Genomic DNA, 16,750 nt, shown 5'->3' on the forward strand with positions numbered 1-16,750 from the left:
GCCACCCACCAACACTTTTTTTTGTTCCCCACAATGACTGGCCTCTGCTTGTTTATCCATCTGTCACATAAAATATCTGATACAGCTCTAGCTGGAAATGCGATCAGACTTTGAAGAATTTTCTTCATCTGGTTGGCACTGCTAACTTGGATTGTTAACATTAATTATGCAACGAGTGCATCTCAGCTCTCAGTGCAACACTGCAGAAAGTCAAACTCTGATGACTACTACCTTACAGCAGGGAAAGCCTCTGTGATTCTGTTTAGATGCAGTCAAGCACCTGCTTCCTCTGGTTACACTTGAGTTGAGGCATTTGTTGTTGTTTTTTCTTTATCCTCAGCTTAGCTTCTGTTTGTCTCTTTGGTTTTCGGTTTAAAAGTGCAGATGTCTCCCAGTTACTGTGTGTCACGCTAGAGCATTTTATCCAAAACAACAAGCATGCCGGCAACAACTCCACACTCTCCTCACATTTTAGTTACAGCTTAATTATTGTAGTGAAACAGCAATCCTTGTCAGCAGTACAAACATGTTAACCTATTTTATATAAGGCACTGTGCACGTGTCTTGTGCCATTTTTATTTTTCTTTCTCTTACTGCCAAGGAGGCAGATTTCACAATTGGTCTTCAGCAGTACTTTTCTCTTTCACATTTTTCTTTTGGACATTGACTGCTTTTTCACTTATTTTCAGTGTATGTCTAACCCGAGGGATAAATCAGTATTGTGCCTAATAGCCAAAGTTGTTGTTAACTTGTAAATGTTTAGCTTCTTTGTTATTGGTAACATGTTACTAGGAATCTTTAAAAAATGCCAAACAATACTGTTTGGCAGCCATAAAAGATGATTTTTGTGCCAACAAAGTACTATTAGCTGAGAACTAGGCACATCTAGGCATACCACAGTGTGCAGTGTGTCTTTAAAAAAAAAATTTGGAGGAAAAAAATTGGAGGACAAAAGAAGCCATATGTAAAACATGGTGGAGGCTCCATCATGGTCTGGAGCCGTTTTTAACATCTTGTCAAATTCAATCATAAATGCAGGAAAGTACCATCTGATTTTTGATCTGGAAAGCATCTGTTTGGCAATGGCTTTATTTTTCAGCATAACAATGATCGCAAACATACTGCCAATGCAGAGAAAAGGCAAAATGGCTTCCCCAGACCCCGGGACTAAACATCACTGAAGCGCTGTGGGATTGTTTTGACAAAACGCATAACAAAAGGCATCACAAATCTAAAGAAAAGATTGGGAAGACTTGGTGCTGCTGCCTCATATATTGTATTTTCATGTGTGTTTGCACATGGTTCAATAAATCACTGCACCTGTTTCCAGTTTTTCAAATAAACTAAAACAAATAATGCTATTCCAAGACTTTTGCACAGTACACTAAATTCAAAAGCCTTTATGAGAGAGAGGCATAGCATGGAAACTTTCAACAGCAGTTCAATCAGCTATAGAGAACACATGTGCCTGTTGCTATTGCAACTACATTGCAATAGCTATCAACCAAGGGAAGATAGCGTCTTCGGGTATGTATGACATAATCTAAATTCTTTAACTTTCTTAGTTTTATTTCCCTTTGTCATAAATATAGTAATACTTTCCATGATTCCAAAAACACTCATTTAAAAACACAGGGATCTAGTGTTTATAATTACCCTGTAGAACTAACCTGGTTTTGCCCAGATTATGTAGGAGTTTAGGCTAATAAAAGAGCTACACGTGGTTCTTTGGCTAACGACAACTGTTTTCTCCAGCCAAGAATAGCATAGCCCAATAAAACCTTTCAGCCTCTGTGGCTGGTCCTATTCACCGTTGTTTTCTCCTACTCCCCCTCTCTTCCAGCCTTGCATATACTTATACCTGCCAGAAGAGAAGAGAAGAGAAGAGTCCCATATTAGTGGTTGTTTAGGGCCAAACAGAGCATAGTGACACCAGGGGCAGGGGGCTAACCTACAAACTGCCTGTGACCCCGACACCTGCACGAACACAGGGACACATACTGATATAAAAGCACGTACACCGGTCCAGACACACACACACAAACGCACTTATTCACAGATCACTGCTTATGACACCCGCTTCTCTAGGCCTGCCAAAAGGCCACCATTTGACCACCTGATAATACCGTCTGCTAGGCAAAGCACTAATGCTGTGTAATCACTCTTCCTCACAGACTTTACCAAACAATTAGATACATGCTGCCAGCGATTCAAAATAGTTTTTTTTACTGAAGACTTCAAAGGAAAGCAATGAGAGCAAGTTCAGAGGTCAGGGCTAGAATGTAGGGAGAAAAGACTTTTGATTAAAGACTCTTTTTGATTAAAAGAGGCACTGAATAGAGAAAGCAGGATAAAAGAAGAAAGATAAAGAAAAAGAACATGGAAGCAGCTAATGATGTTAGGAATGAATGGGAATTTATTGCCAAAGCATTCAGTGGCAAAGCTTGAACCAGCTTTAAACTTTTATGATTTTCTCTTATCTGTTAAGTGTGATTAATTGACCAAATTATGATTGAATTTAGCAATCTAAATCGAGCATGACCAATTCATTTGAATCCAGTAAAAATCTAATAGAAACAATGCTGGCAGTTACTCGGGCAACTAGCAACACTTTTGTTTTTAAGGGATTTTAAACTAAGTATTCTGGAGTTATTTTGGTTAGAGATTATTGTTATTTTATACCAGCACTTGGAGCTCATTCACAGCATTGGTATTGATATATCAATACCAATGCTGTGAATGTCAGCTTACTACTAAAATTGGTTTGGCAAATGTACTTTAAAAGTAGGATGGCCCTTTTTTCAAATGCTATATGCTGCGTATATGCAGTGGCTTTGCTGATATTATGAACAGGCACATACTGGTGTCCTATGCCTGCTGAGGTTAAGGTGTGTGTGCAGTGAGCTCAGTGAAGCAAATTGCTTGAAGATCAAAAATTCCCTGCAACAGTTGCAGGGCTACCCATCTTATATTCTGTTTCTAAATACCAAAAGGTATAAAAATTAGATGCCGACTTCTTTGACAGAGCTGGTCTGAGCAACTGAAGTAAACTCAACCGATTTTGATTTACAGTTTGCAAGAATAAGGTGCCAGGCAGTATTTTTCTGTGAATCCTGGCTTATCTCTCACAGAACGTATGGCTTATGATTTGAATGCTAACGAAGTTAGACAGGAAGCAAGGACAAGGGGACACAGTGTTGGGCAGGGGTTGAGTCAGATGATGGAGGTGGTGGGAGCAAAGCTGGTGTCGGAAGGGTGGTGGTGGGGCATGAGGGTCTGCTTGGGGTGAGAGGCGCAGTGGGATAAGAGCGTGGGGAGTTCATGCCCCTGAAAGGCCCTTTTCGCACTGCATAAACAAAGAGATTACAGTGAGAAGGGGCTCAGTGCCGCTAACAAGCAGTGCTGCCACACACACTCGTTTAAACTCGTGCACACACAGTCACATCCTCATAGGAATCATACACGCATGCACGCACACACACACGCACACGCACACGCACACACACACACACACACACGACTATAAACACACAAACAAGGACAAGCTCATGCAAACTAATGTGCACTCACAAACACAGCATCAACTCAATAAACCTACGCACACAAATAACAAGAAGCATCACAACATAGTGGCGCCACCTGTCTCCTCTTCACCAATTAATGAGCTCCCAGCTCCCGGGATGCTACAACGGGGTGGCAATTAGCAGCAAAAAAAAAAAAAAAAAAAAGGAAGAAGGAGAAGAAGAAGAAGGGGGGAGTCATAAATGAGGGAGACAAACAGACGATGGGGAAAGGGGTTGAGAGGGTAAGGGAGGAAGGGGCTGAATCAGCTAGAAACAGTCAAAGTAAAGAAAAGGGACAGAGTGAGAAACACAGAGGACAGGTGATGTGTCCATGTAACTACTCGCATTCATGATAGTTTATTTTAAACCCACATTTTTAAACTGTCTGTTTTTTTCAGTCTTAGGTGACAAGGCAGGATTACAGACTTTTAACATGTTGAACTCACGGTTGTCCATTCTATATTGCTGTCGCTTATTTCAGATATTTCTCTGATTTATGCTATGCACTGTCAATATAATACACTTTAAAATAATGTAGAAAAACTGCATTTAACTTGACAACATCCAGGGAACTGAAAAAGATGGAAACATTTGGAAAAACTCAGCTCATTGATGCTGCTCACCTGCATGTTTCCATCTCTTACTTGCGTTTCCTTTTTTTTGCCTCATTCCTTCTGTCATTCAGTCACGCTTTGTTTCCCATTACTCTCTCTTAAATGCATGCACACATACACATTCTTTGTTCGCTACTGCCTGATAACAGGCAGTCATTCATCCCAACTCATGACCTCTGACCCTTGAACCTTTAGGTCTAAATACAGAACTGAGGGACCAGTCACGCATTTGCTGACGGTGACATCTGATACAGAAATGCACACACATAAATCAACAAAAGTTACGGTAAAAAATGTACAAATTTAAAATTCCATTGGAACAGTCTTATATGCAGCATCAATGATTAAATGAACTAGTGAATGATTGAATCATTAGATCATATGTAGATACAGAAATGACTTTAACGCTATAGGGCTAATTGGATATCCTGCATTATACTGCGTGACTTCGCTTTCAATTTATCAAATTTGCAAGTTAAAATAATAAAATGGATGTCAGCTAGAAGACACATTTTTTTCCAGTTTTTAGAGACACAGATGGCTAAAACTCTATATGTAAAATATCAAATTATATCAGTATTAAAAACTTACACTTCGCCTGCTAATAATACTACCATCCCTACTATTATAGCTACAAACAACAATAACAGCAACAGCTACTTTTACTTTCTTTAAAAAAATTTTGCGTTTGATATTTCAGTGTGTGAAGAAGTGTGGATTATTAAAATGGTGACTTTACCATATGTTGAGAAACTTTGTAAATTAAAAAATCCAAATCTAGTGGCCAATTTCGCAGTAAACTAATACACCCTGGCAGCTGCCAAAGCATTGATCATTTACACGTTTGTCTTTGAAACACACATACGTCGATGATCTACAACATAAGCGTGACAAGCAATTACTTACTTCCATACAAAACTTAAAATTTACTGAGTTCATTTTTATTTGTGAAATATTTTGCATCCGAATGTTAGTTACATTCAAAATCCATTATGCGCTACACAAAAGGGAAGCAGACACACAAAGCACAGAGACAAACATTCATTTGCATCTCCCCCATCTCTATCCATCTCCAGCCATGTCCACTGGCACACATATTAGGCAGGTGTGGGGTCAGTGTTAGGGTCAGAAGCCTCGGTCCAGCTCCCAAATATAGTGCTTCCACTATTCAAGGATCCGTAAGTTCAGCGCAGCTTCTCGTATGACCACCATGGGCCCTTTATGTGTGGGGAAAAAGCAAAAATACCTAACACACAAAACAAGCATTCATCAATTCAGCACAAGTATTTACGCTCATGGACTACATTTATACATGTAGGTCAATCAGTGGTCATGGACGAAGTACAAAGAACATTATGACAACAGTGTGTGTTACACAGTCTGCCCCATCTACCTGCCAGCTATCAGAAAACATGAATGCTAATGTCTGCTAGCCTCTGTTCCCCAAACCTTGACCCACACCTACTTTTCTTCATGTTTCTGTTCTTCTTTCTCCCTCGCCTTTGCTGACCTCTACCCCATAGTTTGTAAAAGAGGACCTATTCTGTGAATGAAACATAACACTGCCACTCTGACCTCCAAGAATGGCCTTTGCACTCCAAACTAGTGACTTTAACACATAGAAACATGCTCATCACGAGTGGGGGTCTATTTGTTGCACACAGAGCCTGTAAAATATTTGTTTTTGCCTTTGGTGGCTGTGCAGTGAGAGTATGCGTTTCCACATATGTCACGCATACTAGAGAGAGAATTCACCACTTTGACACAATGAAAAACACTTAGCTTGATTTGTTGCCATAGTGAAGTGAACAGCTTTTGACTAAAGGTGATCTAATGTTATTAGTATTACTATCCGTTTGCTCAAATCAATTTTGTAACTGATTGACAGTGCTGCATGGGTGAAAGACATTGAAAGGGAGCACAAAATCCTAAATATTACTGCAGAAAAGAATCTGATCTGAAGATCAATCACACATCTGTTCAGCAAATGGCAGAGACAGCTTCTCTTGTTATGTGCTTATAAATAACAGAGCTTTTCAGCTACAGATAAGTAACGCATGTGTTTAAAGAGGGTACAGCTGGAGAGGCCTTTTAGAAACCTAGACTTGAGTTTATGATGAAGTCAGACTAAAGTGTATTTATGTTATTAGAAAATCTACAATCCCATATCCAATCAAGTTGGGACAATGTGTAAAATGTAAATAAAAGAAGAGTGCAATGAGTTATGAGTATGAGTAATAACCACAAAATATATCAAATGTTTAAATTGAGAAATTCTACTATTTTATGAAAAATATTTTATTATTTTAATTTAAATGGCAGTAGCACCTCTCACAACAACATGGCTTTGCAGTAAAAGCATCGATGTGCTGAACTGGTCTGCCAGCACTTCAGGCCTTTCACAAACTGAAAACCTTTGGTGCATCATGAAACATGAATATAACCATGACCAAATAGAAATGATGTATAGCTCGAATCCTATATCGGTCAGGAATGGGACAGGCTACGCAGTGGTAAGCATGGCCCGGCCCCAAATTTCTTAGGATGTGTTGTTGCATCAAATTCAAATTCATTTTCTCAGTTTTCCCATGTGCTGCTTTGTACAGATGTAAATTAACTTTTTAACCTAGTTTAGTACTTTTGTGGGGGGGGGTTTGATATGTTTTCTGTGATGATTGGTCCGCCAGCACCTCCGCACCTGGCACACAATGCAGCCAACCCCTACAGCTCCTCCTGCAGGTGGTGGGCCTGCAGGACGATGGGCCCATTTCCCTTTTTCGGGCTGTGCCCGTCTGGGCACCATGGACTAAGGCATCCCCAGGCCTGGCTCCTGAGTGGGGCCCTGGGAACCATATTCTGGGCAGGGTGAACTGTACCCTTGATGTTCTACTCATAGGGGTCTTCTGAATCACTCTTTGTCTGCTCCTTCACCCAAGACCAATTTGACATGGGAGACCCTACCAGGGGGCAAAAGCCCGCAGACAACATAGCCCCTGGGGTGCCTTGAACACACAGACCCCTCCACCATGATAAGATAGCGATTCGCAGAGGTGTTTCTGTGTTCTATAGGGGAAAAAATATGGATTTCATGACCTTTGCAAATCATTTAATTGTGTTTTTTACCATTTTGCAAATGCCGTTATATAATATTGTATAACTTAAAGGTCGGAACCCTGTCTGCGGAAGTGGATACATGAGTTCAATAACAGAATCACTACTGTATAGTATTATATAGCTTATAGTATTGATGACTGTGGAGGCCATCTGAGTCAAGTGAAATCACCATCATGAGTCAAGAAACGAGTCTGATATGATGCTCTGTTTGAACTTCAGCAGGTTGTCGTCACCGTGTCTACAGGTCCAATTGCATTAAGTGGTTGTCATGGAACCGGCTGACTAGATGTTTGCATTAACAAGCAGTTGAACAAGTGTGCCTAACAAAGTTTGTAGTGAGTGTAAGTTGTACCATGCTCTGGCATGTGCGTGCATATACCAACATATGGGTGAATGTGTTGTCTGCATGTTACACTAAATCAGGTGTAGAGCACAATCAGTTCACAAACCTAATCACTTTGTGTTTACGCCATGACAATGAGGTGTCAAGCGTTCAGCCAACTCAGATCAAATTCCTCACTAGGTTTAGAGTCACCACCTCTTACGGCATTACATTGTTGTAGTTCTTGCTGCTGTGGTCTGTCTTAATCATTTTCCCTTGTACGTTAAAAAAGATATCTATGTGTAGTGTGTGTGTCTGTGAGTAGGTGAGCTGTTGCAACATTATTGGTTATTCTAGAAGATCGGCCTGTGACATTTAATAACAAGCTGCTGTCTTTTCATCTAAAATACCAAGTGATCCAGCTCAGTATCAGGTGCAGGGAATAGATGAAGCCCTGAACTAGCCCGACTTCACATACACAACCACACATGCACATAATGGCTCTACTTTGGTCTTCAACAATGCCACATTTGTCTAACAGCTGATCTCCACATGATAAGACAATATATTAGGCAGAACATCCCCCGACACACACACACACACACACACACACACACACGTCTACAGATGGCTATCATATTTACATAATCATCAGTTGTGGGTGAGACTGTCACGATCTGTGTGGTGTTCCCACAAACACACAAACACAGTGTATATAAATACACTAAAAGACAGTTAAGAAAATGGGGTGGAAACAAGCACAAACACAAACTGAAATCACCTCTCACAGACTGATCCCCCGGTGACAAAGCAGTCACACGCACACACGTAAAACACACGCACAACCTGACCCCACTACCCCTCCCTACGGTGTAGAGAAATTACTGCCACCTGAAGCGGAACCCCCCGTCCATCATGGGAGGCCCACAAAGCCCCACAGGTGTCCTTTAACATGTCCAACAGTCCCCTCCTCCCCCCCAGCTCTCCATGTGTCCATTCATCTGGCTGCAGTGGAAGACATCAAAACAAAACATCCCTGGGGGGAAAACCTCAAAGCTAAACATGCACATGAATTGCTCTCTGGTGAATGCACAGCTTGGTGCTTCCAACACTGTGACAAGACAATCAGTCTATTAAATGCAGATCTCGCAAGTAGAATGTTTAGGCTACGCCCACACTAGGGCTGCCACGATTTGTCGACTAGTCACGATTACGTCGACTATCAAAATCGTCGACGACTGATTTAATAGTCGACGTGTCGTTTGAAGCTTTGTAAGATCGCAAAAGACGCAGGAATAATAGCAGGATTTAAGAGTATAATAACGGACTGAAACAGAAGATGGCAGCACAGCATGTACAAGGATGCCAGCTGCCGTTAAACCCCGAAGAAGAAGAAGCAGCTGTGTCCCAGAATTCATAGCGCGGCCCAGCTTAGTTTCCAACAATGGCGGTAGCTAGTTAGTTTTAATATTACTCTTATTATTCTTTCTGGGTCACAAAATAAACGTTTAACATATTTTCAGGCGAGAATGTAGCTGTGTAAACCTCAAATATCGGCTCAGTTTATCAGGACACCACATATTTTCAAAAGCGCTCCGACGTTTTCGGAGACGTCTGTTACCCACTAGCTCGATAGCTAGCCGGGGGCTAGGTCACTAGCGCGGTGAGAACACCGGACTCCTGGCAAATTGTTTTCAAACCCACCGCCGTCTTTCGCTACTCAGGTTAAATATATATGAGTCACTTAGATAAATTAAAAATGTTGTTGTTTGGCTTTTTTTTTTTTTGTATTTTATTTGTTCCTGAGTAAATCGGTTTGGCTGAGATTAAAGTTATAGTTTTTACACAGCTGAATAAACGTCAAGCAGACAGCTGATTATCAGAAGTGTGAGATGCTGGAGAATATACTCCGGTGTCCTGTTATATTTTAGATAGCAAGGAGTTTATTAAACTTTACCGAAACAATCTGCAAATTTCATTAAAATTGAATAAACTATCATCTTGTCTTTATTTTTAGTTAGCACCTTAAAAGCTTAAAGCTGTAAGCTAATGATAGTTATATAAGAGCAGATGCTGCTGGTGCAATAAGCTGTAGTTTTACGTCCAGTGGATGATGATCTGATTAGTCGACTAATCGCATAAATAATCGGTGACTAGTCGACTATCAAAATAATCGTTTGTGGCAGCCCTAGCCCACACTAATGCGTTTTCGTTTGAAATCACTGAAATCAGACGAAAACGCCGTTTAAAAATCTATCCGGGCTAGTGTGGACGTAGCCTTAGTCAGAACAGTAGTTTCCCTGTCAGATCTTTTCTTTTGCACCTTTTTTTTTTTTTTAAATGATATGCTGCACAGTTTAACTACAGTATTCTTACTTTGTTTACTTCTAATCTCTAATCATCTCTGGTGTCTGTGTGTATTTGATCTGTAGCCAGTAACCAAAGCACAAAACCCCACATCTTGACCAGATTTGTAGCGTGAAGATGAACACGGCAAGTTATAAGCAACAGGTGGAAATCACTCCAAACCACAATGTGTTTCTGAACATTTCGTCTGGCTGTGGTTTAACGAAATGTCACTAAATAAAACTAAATTTGCTTAAAATGGAGTTAAATAGAGCAATCACCATTTTGCGCTAAATAGCATTGAAGTGAAAAGTACAGAAGAACCGGCCAGGTCCAGTCACTCTACATTACCAGGCAGCGGGCTGACGATACGCATGGCACCAAACAAATGTTAAATCATTGTCAAAGCTTTCTCTGCACTAAAGTTGTGTGTGGGTATCTACTGCCAAAAGCTAAAAGAAATAATAATAATATTTAAAAGAAAAAAAACTCCATGGGAACATACAGTCTTAAGACAACAGCTGTGCAGATATTGTGCACAGGTAATGAGACAGGCAGGCAGGGATGAAGCAGCGATTGCCAGAGACAGAAACACAGACAGGGAGGCAGTCAGTTTTAGAATAAACACCGGAGCTCTCAGTGTCGCCCAGGAAGAAATTCTTTTCTTTGATGTCAAGCCACGTGACCTTGCAGCAGTCTGAGGAATTGAAGCACTGTCCAAACAAATGTCAACACAGCTAACACCCTCAAGGTCAACGTGCGTGTGCCTTCAGTCTAAATTTTTGGTGTGTGCATGCTGAGAAGATGGTGGGGGAGGGACATGTACCCAAAGGCTTGTGGACTTGGACTTATTGATCTATATGTTTAAAATTTACAGATGGTATTTTAGAGAAATAAGGCTTTTACTTTACTTTTAGTTTACTTACATTATGCTTTTAGTTGTATTTATTTGTGTCCACTCACTCTTCTTTTTTTCTTGTGCATCCTTTTTTATAGCTCCAGCAAACTGCTTTTATGAATTATCAGTTGGTTTTGAAGCCAAGAATCTATAGCTGGAAATAATGTTGAGTTTCTATGTATTCAGTAAATGCTAGACTACAACAAGCTAGCTACTACTAGCATAAAACACCAAACTGCCTACTGAGATGTCAGTGATTGAGCTGTATTAGTTATTGTGCACGTCCAAAGTGTAGGTTGGGTTTTTAGATGGAATAAGAATTTTAAAAAGCAATATCTGCATCTGTTTTTATGTTTTTATCTTCACTGCTTACACTTTTCTGTTACTTACATTTATTAAATGTTGATGGCAATTTAAAAGTAGGGGTTTTTTTTGAGTATAAAGTGAATGGCAATGTATTATACTATAATTTTAAATAAATCTGAGTATTTCCACATTCTGTGACATGCATGTAATACCATTGTGTCGCTATATATGTTAATAATTTAAAATGCATTAAAACATTAAGCATTTAGTGATAGATTTTATTTATATATTTTGCTTTTATTTTGTCAGATCAGGTCAGGCCATAATTTAAATAATCACACATTTTTGCACTAAAAACTCATTATAGTATTAGACTAGCTTATTACCTTAAATGAGTGATATAACTAACTTATGCTTACAAATGCTTTAAGAAAAACAGAAACACCTTCTTTTGTCACCGGAGAACACGATACATGTAAGTGTGCTTTCTGTTTTGGCTCATCACAGATGAATGACTCCAGAAACCACAATGGTACTGCTACACTTTGAATACAATCCTCTCACTGCTAGTAAACAGTGGTGTCCCATTGCAGTAGTTTATTTAGGAGTCTGTTCTAACCCAAACAGGATTATGTCAAAATCCACTGCTCCCTCTTTTAGATCACTAAGTACTTTCTGCTGCCGCTATTGAACACTGTGCTGATGGAGCAAATGAACACCTGTTTGTGGAAAATAAAGCAACAGGGAAGCAAAGAGAATGAAAAGGGAAAAGTGTGGCAGTCAGAAAAACATTTCCAGAAACCTTTCAAGAAACGCACTTAAGATCTGTCAGATAAAACTTAGGTTGAGCCTGTGAAACCTTAAAATATTTACTGAACACTTGAAACTTTAGAATGCACATTCGCCATCTTTAACATGGGAGAACTTGGTTTTGCTTTGTTTTTGGTGAATGCAAGATTTAGTCAGTTATACTAAGGGAAACAGAAGAATTTCAGCTGAATAGAAATGCTTCCTGGGTCTTGTTATAAGCCACTATATCATGACTTGAAATACACACTAGTACATTCTTCCCAGTGGCTGCACGTTGGGAACCCTGGAGCTATACTCAGAAAATACAGGCAATCTAAAGGCCCCAGTGTTACAAATCACTATTAACACTCACATACGAGGCAATTTGCTTCTAACATTCAGTTTCATCTGCTAAGGTCACCAATGTCAGCTCACTATTTTTATAGTTACCATTCTAGAGAAATAATTGGAACAAAAGTATTTATCAGTTGAAGAGCTTATTGCACACAGTCTGGCTGGTATCTACAACAAAAGCACAACAGACGCCATTGGAGTGAGATGTAATGGAAAAGCACCAGGAAGCTTTTTTTTCTTCATCTAGAAGTTCATGACCTCACCAATGGTTATTTCCCTCTTCATTTACACTTATGTACTTCACACACACACACACACACACACACACACACACACACACACACACACACACACACACACACACATACACACACACACACACACACTTACTTGCTGGTGTCTCCAATCTGCAGCGTGTACCTCAGGGTAGAGCCCTGCTATGGTGTAAGATGCTGTTGCCAGCACACCTGTGTGTATATGTGGGTTCACTTTTCTGTCCCTGCAGTTGTGAGTGTGTCAGGTTGTAGGTGTGCACATGAAAACATCTCCTCATGTTACAGCAGTAATGGCTCTGCTAAAACATGTGTCTCCCACTCAGTGGTTCCAGGCTGCTGTGTAATACAGGCCCTGCAACTGACTCCACTGAAGGCTCGACACCTTCCTTAAAAAGGAGCTAACCTACTAATCAAATGAGTTTGAGCACTCTGGTTAGACATTTAACATTTAAATACTGCATGACATGGATTTGGAAACATGACATCTACAGCATTAGACATCAGTCATAACCACTAGAGTCAAAAGCCTTCAGTTGTTTTGTTTATATTCATCCTCACATGTCTACTAATTCAGTTAGACTAAATCATCGTTTCTATCTACAACAGTTCACATTTGGCAGCATGGAATTGTTCTGGTCCCCCTCTGCTCTTCCAAACACATGCAAGAGAAGGCAACAGTAAGATACCTCCCGCAGAACACAACAAGCATCACTGGCAACGGATATGTCACTAATAACCCAGGGTTGCAAAAAGACTTGCACATGTGCGGCAACTGTAGGCAGGATTAAGCGACATACATAGTCTGCCTTTTGTACGCAAGATTTGCACAGAAGGGTATAAGCTAAGCGGCCACTTGATGTGGGTTTGCAATGACATCAGATGCTATCAGCTGATCTACCAGGACAGTGGCAGACTGCCTTTGAGTTTGTAGTCTATCTATAACAGAATGTTCATTTTTGTCAGTCTGGGTCCATGATTAATATAATTCATAAAAACAAGAAGCTAACAGAGGTCAACGGCAGAGACTTCAGATGAGAATTTCATTTCACTGTATATACATAACCAGGACTACCGTGTTTTGTTGCATTACCAGCTGCTTCTAATTTAGGTCTGTATTTTTATATATCAACTCAGTCATGTATATGTTGATAGCATAAAGTATCAGTAACAATCAACTATGTACATGGTCTCCTTATCCTTTGTTGCACACTTTCACACCATCTTGTGTGATAGATAAGTCATCTGTATCTTGTAGTGTGGCCAGAACAACACAAAAAAAAAAAAAAGGTTTTGACTTAATACCATTTTGCCTTCAGTTGTTTAGTGTTTATATTCATCCTCACATATCTACTAATTCAGTTAGACTAAATCATTCCTCCTTGTATGTGGCCAGGACAGCCTATAGACGCACTCGTATCTCTCTCCATTTTTACCAGCAGCAGTTTGTAGGTCTGCCTGCCACATTCACCAAAACAGAAATCTGAATGTATCTGAACCTCAGGGGCCACCTGACAGAAAGCTTTTTTGATAGCAACCTTGCTGAGGTTACCACTGCACTGGATATTTGGTTTGATTCAATTTCCTAATAGACTAGCAAGTGATTATGTAAACAAGAGGGGAGCTTGTGAACCTTGAGTAAGATGTTTTGGGTCAAGCTTAATGTAGAGCTATTTATGAAGGACATGTTATCACTATCTTTGTGTTGCCCTAGGCAAACTTTGAATTTCAGACAAACATGAAACCGTGTCCATTTACTGCCGTCCTTTTTAGGCATGTCCACTAGATACATTGTGGGTTATTTTAGTCAGAACAGTTTACTCCAGTTTTAAATCTTTGTATTTCCAGAAAAATCCTAGTGATATGAATGATTTTTCTCTTACCAGCACTTGTAAGCCAACTTTTGTTGGTAGGGAGGGCTGATCACACTTCTACAATCCCTGTGTGCACACAAACGAAACACAAATAAATCAGTCTTCACTTTACAAAAGCATATTTAAAGGCACTTAAAATTTTAGCATTTAGTTTTTTGTAATCCAGACAGCCAAATATGCCAAGGACAGCACCATTTTAAGACATCTAGGAACTGAAGGGTGTGGATGTACAGAATCTCACCTGTAAAGATGGAAAATTAAGCTCAAATAAAAATCCTTTATATAAACATAACACATGGGTGTTTCTATTTCTTCATCTCTAAGAAAAACACAGCCTCAAAAAACGGTAATTTAAACTGGATTCATTTCACACGGCGTCCATTTTTATTACCCCCCTATAAACCATTCCAGCCTTATGGTTACAGAGAGAAACAGGGTGTGCACGTGTGTGTGTGCAGAGAGAGACAGTATACAGCTTACTCTATGCATCTGTGGCCTTTTCTACATACGGTATCCCCCACAGTCAGAACAACCACTTGACAAAGAGGTCACTTCACGTTAGGTGTTAAAAAGGCCAGACTGCTCATAAATCAAAGCTTCTACAAACTTAAATGCATTTCTCAAGCAAGCAGTGGAAAAAGTTTGAAATTCACTCCAATAAAGGTTAATGACAAAGATAAAGATGCAGGTATTTGCTGTGGGTCAAAAATATTAAGAATGAAGATAAAGTCTACCTTTAAGCTTTCTAGCCTTGTCATGGCTTAAGCCTTATCCAGATTAAAATAAAGTGTATTTTCAAATATACCTTTAAAGATGCCACACCAAATTTCTTATTATAATTATTATTGTGACAAATAAACCATGTGTTTGTTTGCAGAGCCAAGAGACAGAAGATAACGAATAGTAATGATCACTGCATCGATAAAATATGACTACCGTAATTGTCGGGCTATAAGCCGCTACTTTTTGCACAAGCTTTGAACCCTGCGGCTTTTAGTCAGGTGCGGCTTTTCTATGGATTGTCCATGATTTTTGTCATATCGTAAGACGATTTGTTTTGTTTGTTCCGCTGTTGTACGGCACTACGTTGCCTGGCGGAAGGATCGGGGTTCAAGAGTGGTATGTTAGTCACATGTCCGTCCGCCAGGCAACGTAGTGCCGTACGAAGTAGCGCGAAAAACAAACTTCAAAGTAGTGCTACGCGTTCAGCGGGAGTCGTGGATGATGAGCGGCGATAAACTTGCGAAAAGCAAGTTATGCCCAACTCCACCGGTGGATTCTGACAGCGTGGAAAAGTGTGAAAACATCCATGATCACCAACGGATTTTGAAGGGCTGGACTGCTGCATGATGGAGAGGAGGACACCGCCACGGCCCTTCAGAGGGTGTTCGACTCTGACACTGACAATGAGGATTTCTTTGGTTTTGAAAGTGACAACGAAGGAGAGAAGCGGAGAGTGGATGACGAAGCCATCCTGAGCCTGTTTGTATCCGACACTGGAGGAGAGGACTTTGGTGGTTTTAGTGCGCAGGAAGAAGAGAAAGATGGTGGTGAATGACTGACTTTTCTTTTTGTCAAAGCTGTGTCACTGCACCTGAGCCTAAAAGGTAGGCCGAATCTATTTTTCTGGTGTGCTGTAGGCTACTGTTATGTACTACATGTGCAAATATGTACCCATAACTTGTTTTTCAAAATATTAATAAAAGTGATGTCTCCAAACAGCCATCTCTTTCCTGACAATTCCCTTTGTGCATATTCTCTTACATATGATAAGTCAACATTGAAACACCTGCGGCTTTTAGTCAGGTGCAGCTAATGTATGTACAAAACAGGATTTTCCCCTGATTTTAGCTTGTGCGGCTAATATTCAGGTGCGCTTTGTAGTCCGGGAAATACGGTACTTAACCCAAGCCCAGGCTCGACTTCAAGAGACGGAGATTTATGGAGTAAAAATTAATTGGGTAGACTCATATTTTGGCAGCTGTTCTCTCTAAAGACAGACAGCATTTGTTTAAAACAGGCTGAGCTGAGACTGGATATCGGCTTAGGGCAAAACCAAATAAAATGAGAATATCTGTACAAGTTGGACCAAGGACGTCTTTGTTTACACCATATTTTATCAAATAAAATAATTATATCTGTTTCGGCTTGACATGACCTGAACAGTGAAGGAAAATAACTCATAGCATGACATGGGCACTTTCCAACCTCTTGAAAAATGTCAGCATTAATATTACGATGTGAGGATCCAGTGTGAGGAAAATATCTTCAGAGAGCCTCTGATGTGAGGTATGTGAA

General features: G+C 40.1%; 1 protein-coding gene across 2 annotated transcripts in view; it reads right to left on the reverse strand.

Moving 5' to 3' along the window:
* Positions 1-16,750, reverse strand: part of bmpr1ba (bone morphogenetic protein receptor, type IBa) — a 71,917-nt gene that overhangs the window by 33,433 nt on the left and 21,734 nt on the right. Inside the window, exon 2 of one of the 2 annotated variants that reach the window (XM_026186620.2) lies at positions 14,462-14,518. The exons of the other annotated variant lie outside the window; for it this stretch is intronic. The gene's annotated coding sequence lies outside the window, so the exon portion shown is untranslated. The remainder of the gene's footprint in view (positions 1-14,461; positions 14,519-16,750) is intronic. 2 annotated transcript variants of the gene reach the window in all.

Source organism: Astatotilapia calliptera, chromosome 12 (genome assembly GCF_964374335.1).
Source record: "Astatotilapia calliptera chromosome 12, fAstCal68.1, whole genome shotgun sequence".
NCBI classification, from domain to species: Eukaryota; Metazoa; Chordata; class Actinopteri; order Cichliformes; family Cichlidae; genus Astatotilapia; species Astatotilapia calliptera.